At 32.9% G+C, this 10,919-nt stretch overlaps 1 pseudogene; it reads left to right on the top strand.

Moving 5' to 3' along the window:
- Nucleotides 1-9,328: 9,328 nt before the first annotated feature.
- Nucleotides 9,329-10,143, top strand: LOC105110380 (uncharacterized; annotated as a pseudogene).
- Nucleotides 10,144-10,919: the final 776 nt, after the last annotated feature.

The raw sequence follows: 10,919 nt of genomic DNA on the forward strand, positions 1-10,919 counted from the left end.
CAAAAATTTAGCATAGGAAGGAACCTGTTTAATAGCATCTAACAAAGGTATATTGATCTTTACCTATTTGAAAGTTTCAAAAATTTCAGAGTTGTGATTGACTTTCCTTTGTTTGGTCATGACATGAGGAAATTGAAGTGCTGACGGAGAATTAGTCTTTTCTTTACAATAATAAGATTCAACCCCTTTTTTACCCCTAAAGATTGACTCATCATCTTTGTCACAAGGTTTAGGAGTGGGTTTTTCAATAATCTTACCACTACGAAGAGTGATAACTGATTTAACTTGATCCGTATGTTGGTTTTCAAAACTACTTGCATTTACATTGTGTTGCATCTTGGGATTTTGTTATGTTTGAGATGGAAACTTACCTTTCTCTTGAAAACTAAGAGCAGATGTGAACTTTGCAAGAATATCTTTAAAATTTGTCACACTTTGAGCAAGTTGAGTATTGATTCTCTCTTGCTTTTCAATGAATGCATGCAATGTTTCCTTCAGATTTCTTTTAAGAGAGGGAGCATAAGGAGGTGCATACTCATAAGAATTTTAAAAATTATGCTGTGCTTGAAATGGTGGTTGTGAAATTTATGCATTATTATTATCACTCTTCCAACTGAAATTTGGGTGATTTGCCCAACCAGGGTTGCATGTTTACGAGTATGGGTTATGATTGGGCCTTTGAAAACTATTTAAGACATAGGCTTGTTCATGGAGGCATTCTTTGAAAAAAAGGCAAGGCTGGATATTCATTGGTTGAGTGTTCATTGATTTCATAAATTTGACATACAATGTTTTAAACAAATTTTAATTGACCATTCTTTTTCAATTCTAGTACCTCAACTTTTCTAACTAATACAAACTTGGCTTAGAGGTCATAATCTTCCCTAAGATTGTACATACCTTTATTAGATGTATAAGATTGAGATTTACTCGGTGCCTCATAAGTATATATGGTGTCCCAATTTTGAGCATTTTTAGCTAACAAGTCTAAGTAAAATGTTTCATTGCACATCAATTCCACCATTTACCTCTCTTTAGGTGTTAACCTGTTATAAAAATGTGAAAGTAATTTTCATGTTTCAAAACCATGATGAGGGCAAGTATTAAGCAAGTCTTGATACCTATACTAACATTGGTAAAATGTTTCTCCTGGTTTTTAAGTGAAAGTGATGATTTATCTTTTAAAAGAGTTTGTTTTGTGAGATAGAAAAAGCTTCTTTAAAAATTATTGTTGTATTTCATCCCAAGCATGAATAGATCGTGGTATCAAATTTTATAGCCATGTTTTAGCTTTATCTTTTAATGAAAAAGAAAAAAAATAATCTTATGGTGTTTATGTTACAATCTGAGTCATTATAGGTGTTACAAACCTCCTTAAATTCCCTTAAATGTAAGTATGGATTTTTTAAATATAAGCCATGAAAAGAAGGTAAAAGTTGAATAATGAATGACTTAAAATTGAAATGAGATGCATCAGGAGAGAAAACTCTAGATGATGGTGCACTTGCTCTTATAGGATTTATATGATCTCTAAGTGTTATAACATAGTTATTCTCATTATGAAGCGACTAGTTATCTTCTTCGGTCATATTTTTTAAAAATAATGAGAATATCCTACAAAGTCTACCGCTTAATGTATGTGATCATACTCTCATAAAAGAAGAAGTTAAAGAGGACTTTGAGATGTTAGAATAATGTGAAGATTAAACAAATAATAAAGAAGAGAAACATAAATAAACAGTAGAAGAACATTAGTAAATAAAATGAAAAGCATAAACAAGAGATTAAGAAAAATATAACATGAAATAAAACTTAAACATTACAAAAATATAAAGAAATAAATAAAAAGCATGATCTTGATTTGAAAACCAAGATGTTTAAATGTATGGCAAATACCTCCTTTTGTAGGCTAAAATTAGGAACTACTGATTTAATGACTAATTATTGAGTGGGTGGCCAACTCTTGACTTGGTGACAATTATTATCTTCTTATCTGCCAAAAAACATCATTGCTAGTGTTAGAATTCAAACAAACTTAAATCATAAATTTCTAAGAAATTGTCTCAGCTTTCCAACAAAAAAAATTAAGTTATTTGGACTTCTAGAACTCAAGATATGGGCTAAATACTGAACAGTTTCTGGGCTGTAGAACAGATTCAAACTTCTCTATTATTGCTGAGATTTGAACTTCCAAACAGCAGAATTAAATCTTACCCTCCACATAAATGTTTTAGGCCTATGTCTTAGCTTTTCATCCATATAAAGCAAGCCTAAATATAAGTTTTACAGCTCTAGTTATGATCCAATTACTGAATAGTGTTCCAAATTAAACAAAACCAGCATCTCTCTTTTCTAAGCTTCACTCTCTCTTTGTCTTCTCAATTTCAGTAGTCAAACTCATCAATTAATCCTTTGATTTATATGATAGGCCTGTATTCAAGATGGACATTTACCATAAATTAAAGGTATCTTATAGTATCAGATTTGTTATTATAAAACATGCTTTAGTTAAGGAGTTATTGATACTTCAAGTGCAAAATGATGATATAAAACCTTGATAAAAATACACTTTTAAGTACTAATCATATTGGTTTTGTAGCAAGCAGATTGTGGATGGGTCTGGCCCTTTCTATGTTAGTTCTCTTTAGAAGGTCTCTGATGTATTTCTGCTGAGACAAAACGAGCCTCCTGTGAGTTTGCTGCACTTCCACCCTATGCAGGGCACCAAGATCCTTTAAGGAGACATGGATGCCAAGTTAGCGTATTATATCCTACATGACTAGTGAATCATTACCTATGAGGAACACATCATCAACATATACCAACATAAATAAGGTTATACCATTTTTTAAGTAGATAAACAGAGAAGGGTCAAACTTGGATTACTAGAATTCCAATGTCAAAAGAAACGAGCTGAGTTTTTCATACTAGGCACGTAATGACTATTTCAAGCCATAGATGGATTTGTGTAGTTTGTAGATGTGTGAGGGCAATGTGAAGTCTACAAATCCTAGTGGCTGAATCATGTACACATATTCTTTTAGCGATCCATAGAGAAATGCATTGTTAACATCCAATTGTTGAATGCACCAATGATGTTGAACAACTATGGATAACACAGTCCTGATTGTGATTGGTTTGATAACTAGACTAAAGGTTTTGTTGTAGTCAAGGCCAGGACTTTAATGATACCTTTTGGCCCCCAAACATGCTTTATATCATGATATTATACCATTAGTGTTGTGTTTAACATGAAAAAGCCACCAAAAATCGATAGGAATGATGGATGAATTGGATCGAACCAGTTCCTAGGTTCTGTGTTTAACCAAGGTGTTAAACTTTTTAGACATAACCTATTTCCATTTATGATCTTTCAGGGCTTGAGAGACATATATGGGCTTTATAGGCTGTGAGAGGGAATGTTTTATGGTTAGGTAGATTTGCTTAGGTTTGTAAATATAGTTCATAGATCTTGTTGTCATATTATGGCTTCAAGAGAAGGGGTTTGAAGATGGTGGTTGTGTTACTAACTTATTATTTGATGGTGCAGAGAGGGGAACTAGAATCTATATTGATGGTGCAGATGAAGGAACACCGGGAGAAGTAGTTGTTATTGATGAGTGTCTAAGCGGTACCTATCCTAGAGTTGGTACTGCTAGTATGACGGAAATAATTATGGTATACCCTACAGGTTTTTGTGGTGACACAATGGTGGAGAAAGTGTAGGGAAAGATAATTTTATCAAAGATGACATGTTTTGAAATATAAAGCTGAGATGAATTAATGTTCGTGCATTTATATGCATTTTGAGTGCTTAAATAACTTAGGAAAATGCATGGCTTGGACTTCGATTGCAGTTTGTTGTAATTGTCAAGTTTGAGCCATAGGAAACACTAACACCCAAAAGTATGAAGTTTTTGATAATTTGGTTGACAACTAGAAGGCTGTCAAAAGGACTTTTTTTTTATAGAACAGGTGTTGGTATACGGTTGATAATATAAAACGCAGTTTGAAATGTATGCATCCAGTATGACAATGAAAGATGCATTTAATGAAACAACATGAGACCTGTCTTGACAATGTGATGATGTTGGTGTTCACTTGTCCTATTTTGTTGTGGTGTGTGTGGAGTAGTGGTGAGCATATTTATAGACTGAGAGGATAGAAATTGATGAAGACTTTGATACTCACCACTATTAATAAAGTAAAAAAAAAGATTTTTTTTTCAACAAATCTTTTTAACTAAATGAATATGGATCGAACATCATTTTTATGATGAATCGGAAATAGCCAACAGCACTTTGTGAAATGATCCACAAAGAAAGCATAGCATCAAAAACCATCAATAGAATTTGATGTTGTTGGCCTTTATATGTCTATGTAGATATATTCTAGAGGATGAGTGCTTATAAGAGATGTTTTGGAAAAAGATAGTTGATGACTTTTATTGCATTAACAAACTAAACAAATAGGCAATAAAGATTGCATTAAAACAGAAAGATAGAAATGATTAATTATAAAATGACAGATTTTTAGGATAGGTGACCAAGACGTGTGTGCCAAAGGTCAAGAGAAGTTCTTTTACTAACAATTGCAAGTGTTAGAGGTTTATTGATTTGTGATAACTGTGGTAATGGATAGACACCATCTTAGCAATCACCATGAAGAATTGTTGTCCTTGTGTTTTGATTTTTCATAAGGAAATAAAAAGGATGAAATTTAATATAGACATTGTTAGAACGAGTAAAGTGATGACATAAACTAAATTCTTATGAATGTTAAGGACACATAGTGTTATGTAGAAGAAAGGATTTTGACAATGAACTCAATGACATAGAGCCAACATGCATTACTTTCAAACTATCAACAATGACTACTTTATCTGTTCCATCATACTCAGAGTGGATTAAGATGTTTGTAAGATCAAAAGTAATGTGATAAGAGACCGTTGAATCCATGACCTACTTTTTGTTCTGTGTGCCATTTATAGTTGCACAGTTTGCAAATTTGAAATAGGTACCTTGCAACATTTCTTAGCCGAGTGCCCTTTAGTGTTGCATGGCTAATAAATCAGTGGAGGCTAGCTGGATTTGTCTTTGGGAATGTATTGTCGTTGGTTGTATTTATAATAACCAATAGGTGGATTTAGAGATCTTGCTAGTTTGAAGTAGTAGTTGCGTTAAGTAGCATTGACAGTGGCAATCATTCTGGAGTTGGAAGCATCAATGCGTTTAGGGTAGATTTTATGACTGATTAATACATCATGAAGTTCTTCAAATATGAGGGATGTCTCTCTGGTTTGGATTGTGGTTGCTATATCATAAAATTCAACTCCTATCCCATTGAGTATGTATAGAGTAATGCCATCAATACAGATGAGAGTATCAATGACAATGAGTTCATCAACTAGTCTTTTAATAGTGTTGAGATAGTCTGAAATTGGTTGGCTTCCTCGTTGTATAAGAGCTAATTCTTCCTTGATTTGCATGACACGAGTTCATGATCAATTTGCATATAATCGTTGTATTTTTAACCATGCATAACAAGTAGTGGAGGAAGTAGAGATTAGTGGTAGGACTGATTCAGAAATAGATACAAGGATTGCATAAAGGAACAAGTTATCTTGCCAAAACCAGAGCCACAATCCAGGATTTAAAATACCTGTAAAGGATGATTCAGTAGTTGGATCATGTAGTGTTTGTAATGAACAAATAATGGTTCCATCAATAAATCCTTAGAAGTTATAGCCTACGAGTAAATTGAGCACGCCAGGAAGGAAAATTTATAAGTGTTAGTTTCAAGGGAAGTTGAGAGCTGGTATTGAAAGCAATGAGATAAGTATCACTATTGTCATGATTCTCAGAACTTACGATGACAGCATCTATTATTAAGACTATATCAGAAATTCTTCTTGTAGAAAAAGTTTGTTTCGATACCATATAGAATTTTACTGAATATAATTTTTTTATTATTGTGAAATCTTTTATAGAAGTAAAGTACAAGTTGTGTTTAGCACAAATACAAAGACCGGAAGATTTATTTTAATCGAATGTGTGTTAGTGAGGACTCTAAAAAGGATGAGATATACAGTGAAGGTGAGATACCCAGTAAGCTGATTTATCTGCAAAGGATGCTTATCGGTTGTGCTGTTATCATTAGCACAGGTATAAAGCAAATAGGGAAGAGGCATGGCTTCTGTGGCCCAATTTCAAAGTCGTCGTCGTCATGGTTTTAATTTCATGCGTGCATCTTCTTTTGACCTAGGCTTGTAGTCCTATTGCATCTATCTAGACCACAGTCAAATGTTGAAAGGATGGAGATTATTTACTTGTTTTTTCTCTTTTTAATTTTTCTTTGGTAATTATTTTGAACAAAAGCAACCATCTCACTATTCCGCCATTACCGGGGGCATATCTCATACTTTATTGCATGATTGTTCTCTTTTCTATACATCACTCGTTCATTTTTGTGCCTTGGTGACCTCGTCCACTGCATTCAATTATGATGTCTCTCTCTTCTTCTCTTGATCGGATAGTGGATCATGACTGACAGTTGCCAAACCCAGGTGGATCCTGACAATGTGAGGCCGTTGAATTCAATGCCTTACTGGAAGCAGAAAGAGTGGCTCAAGCTGCAAAACATGCTATCAAAAGGAAGATTACACAAGCTGCTTCTGTTGACTTTACCAGCAACACTTCAAATAGAACATGATGACCCTGAGGATGTGGTGAGTTAGTGCTTACATATGCCACTTTTACAATGAAGGGTTTAATTTTACGCCTTGTGTAGTCACACTTCTTTCTCGTTCTAATATCTTTAGTTGTTAGTTAATTTCATTTAAAAAATGAATGTGAAAGTGTTTTTAAGTGTTTCAGAGTTCAAGTAAAGAAAAAAAAAGAAGAAGAGAATTAAACTAGCAACTTATTACTACTATTTTATTAAGAATGAAAAGGATTAGATGGCATACTTGTTTACTGCAGTCATCGTTATATATAATTATATATATATATATATAGGAAAAAATAACAAATTGAAATGCTAATTTATAATAACATATCATGCCATGATCTTAACAAACTAACAATATCCTAGAGACTAGGACAACTTTTTATTATTGTAGAAAATAACAAAACAGAAATAAACAAAGTCATCTTTATCAATAACCTTGAAGCAAACTTCAATACTCTTTTTTGATTTAAGAATTGCAGACTCCTATCATTTATCTTAGAAACTCAAAGCTTATTAGAAGTGGTTTAGTAAACAAATCTGTTAATTGATCTTCATACTTGTAATAAATCAACTTAACATTATAATTTCTCTTTGTATCTCACGTAAAAAAATAAAGTTTGATGTTAAAGTGTTTGGTTTTTTCATGAAATACTGGATTATGAAAGATTGTTATGGTTGCTTGATTGTCACCTAAATTTATATTGCTTCTTCTTCCTTCATATGCAAATCATGTAATATCTTCTAAAGTCAAAGTGCTTGATTTACTATTGTTGTGGCTGCAATGAACTTTTCCTTTAAAATAGATTATGACACAGTATCTTGCTTCTTGGATAGTTATGAGAATATTGTTAATCTTAGATTAAAATAAAATTTAAAGGTGCTTTTCATGTCATTAATGAATCCACCCCAATCATTATTAGAGAAACCATGCGATCTTAACTCTTGACACTTCAAAAATTTAACATCAAAATTGCATGTCCCTTTGATGTAGCTTAGAATTCTTTTGGCTGCTCTCATATATATTTCGCTTGGACAATGTATAAAACGAGATAAAAAGCTTGTTGCATGAAGTATATTAAGTCTGGTTGCTGTTAAATACAGCAAAGAACCAATTAAGCTTCTAAATTTCTCTTCATCAACTCTTGCAGTTTCATCTTCTTTGCTGAATTTGTCTTTTTAATTTAATGGAGTGGTTTTCGGTTTGCAATTATTTATATGAAATTTCTTCAAGATTTCCCTTGAATATTTCTTTTGATAAATGAATATGTTTTATTTGCTTTGTATGATTTCCATTCCCAAAAAAAAAAAAAATTCATGAGACCAAGATCGGTCATTTAAAAAACTTACATCATATTTTGCTTGAAATCTTCAACCTGCTGTGTATTACTTCCCGCCACTAAGAGATCATTAGCATAAAGTGATATTGAAAGAACATCATTATGAATCTTCTTCGTATAAAGAGTTGCTTCAATAAGCTTTTCTGAAAACAAAAACCTATCAAATAATCATTAATTCTTCTATACCATGCTCTAGGTGTTTGCTTCAACCCATAGAGAGTTTTTTTTAGTAGATAAACTATCTTCTTTTTTTTTTTCAGAGTTTTTTTTAGTAGATAAACTATCTTTTTTTTTTAAATCACAAATCCAACTAGCTATTCAACATAAATTTCTTCTTACGGAATGTCATTTAAGAAGGCTGATTTAACATCTAACTGGTATACTTTCTAGTTTTTATGTACAGTAATAATAAACAACAATCTAATTGTATCCATCCTTGCTACAAGTGCAAATGTATATGAATAATCAACACCATAAATTTAAGTATAGCCCTTAACAACTAGCCTAGTTTTATATTTGTTTATGGTGCTATCTACATTTAATTTGATCTTGAATATCCACTACACACTAATAATGTTTTTGTCTGGTGGTTTGTCAACTAGTTTCCATGTGTAGTTTTTTTCAATTATTTTTACCTTTTTCTGCATTATTTTTTGCTATTCTAGGTTCTACTGAGCTTCTTCAAAGCCTTCTAATTCACAAACTGTTACATTACTCTTTTGGTAAATGTCTTCTAGAAATTTGGTGTTTTTAATTAGTGAATCATTAATTGATTTATCATGTAATAAAGGTTTGATTTGATTTTTAAATAGCTTATTTTTTTATGAGTCTCCCATATCCCATTATTTTTCTTCATAAAAATAAACATTCTAATAATTGCTATCTTTTAAGTCTGAGGATTATATACTTTATAGGTTTTATTGCCAACAAAACATATACTATCAAAGATTTAAAAAAAGCTTAGCGGAGGTTTGTTTTTAAACAAAACTTCAAAAAGTATCTTTTCTTTCACAAAGCATATAATTTTATTGGAAGTTGGTTTTAAAAATAAACAGTTGTGTTACTTGCTTATAGAGACTAGGAGCACTCTTTATTATTGCAGAAAATAACAAAACAGAAATAACAAAGCTTTGTCAGCAGCCTTGAAGCAAAGTTCAGCAGAATGAGGATACATGGTTCTGGCTTGGCTGGCTGCATTCATAATGTTACTTAATGTCTGCGCCACGAGTGAATATCTTCTGTCTCTCTTTTGAGCATTCAATGATTAGCCTTCCGCAGCTTGGTGTTTGTCTGCAGTATGGGTTTGGTGTATACGATAATTTTTCCCAAAGCAAAAGGGTTTATATGATATTTCTCGATCTCTTATTCTTCTTCCACCCCAAATTAAGTTTTTTTCTAGCCATTGTTTTTCCTCCACGAGCTTATTAATTGGTTTAATTTTCTTTTCTACAGAAGATACATTCTTTTCATGTCAAAAATGGGTTTTGAGCAACTTGAAGCTGCACAAAATAAGCGACAGAATGCATGGCAGCAGCTCCAGACAACCAAAGACAAGCCTAACTAAGAAGGTAAATACTTGCAAATTGGAGGAGCACAAGTTTGTATATATTTGATACTTGGGAAGCCCTAATGAGCTTTGGGCACCATAAATGGCAGCCTTTCTCTGTTCCCTTAAACCCTCATTAATTTCCCTCAAATTTCTTATCATTGCGGTGCTACTTCGGGACTCAACATCAAATAAGTAAAATTAAAATTCGCATTATGATCTGTAATTATAAGATGTCCATTTCCTTTTTTAATTCTTCCAGGTTGGTTTCTTCTCGGGGCGTAAGAAAGAGAGCCTTTTTAAATCTCCTGATGATCCCAAGGGCAAGGTTGGTGTGGCTGGAAGTGGGAAGGGCTTGACAGAGTTCCAGAAGAGGGAGAAGCATTTGCATCTCAAGGGTGGAAGCGTTGAGACTGGTGATTAGATTCGATTAGATTAGATTAGAGTTGCATTGTTTTCTTCCTTCCTCATAACCTTACTCTATAGGCTTTTGCACCAACTGATCCAGCAGCAAAGATACTGAACTTCTGGTTAAGCAATGTAGTCTCAACGACGCCCAAGTGCATGGTGAGCTTGTGAGTATCTGAACTTTTAGGACTTGCTAATTTCTCGAAAACTTAATCTATGCTTTTTTCTTTGTTTCTTATTTTTCCAAGTATCTTTCGTTCTTTAAATATTTTCCAATAGGCTCCAGAAATAAAATGAGTAACATATGCTCTTTGTTCATAGTGGATTAGGCTGATAATATAAAGGAAATCCCCACAGATTCAGCAAATAATCCCTTGCCTCCTGCAGAGGATTATGCAACCATCATTCAAGCCTAATATCAAGCTTGTAACGGCAAATAAATCTTCAATGTAAATACAGTGTAAATGCTAGATGCAATCTTAGCTTTGTTTCTAAATTCAAGTATGCAGTCCTGTGTATATATATGTTAACAGTTGTATGTATGATTGAATATAACAAAAAGATTTACTATTCTAAAGTTTATTAATTAGCTCAATTTCCTAAAAACTTCATATCTTCATCATGGTATTAGAGCAAGAAATCTCCAACGAGAATTCGATCCCTCACAATCATAATCCAATCTCAACTCCACCCTCTCCAACTGAAACACCCCTGATTGCTCTCAACATCACATCTCAGATAAATGATAAACTTACCCCCTCTACATTTCTTCAATGGCACACTCAATTTGAAGCCCTACTCATCGGATATGATCTTCTTGACTATGTCACTGGAGAAAAAATAAGTCCCATCCCCACCAACACATCAATATGTGTTGTCCAACGAACTCACTGGATAAG

The sequence above is a fragment of the Populus euphratica genome, unplaced genomic scaffold (genome assembly GCF_000495115.2).
Source record: "Populus euphratica unplaced genomic scaffold, PopEup_1.0 scaffold248.1, whole genome shotgun sequence".
NCBI lineage: Eukaryota > Viridiplantae > Streptophyta > Magnoliopsida > Malpighiales > Salicaceae > Populus > Populus euphratica.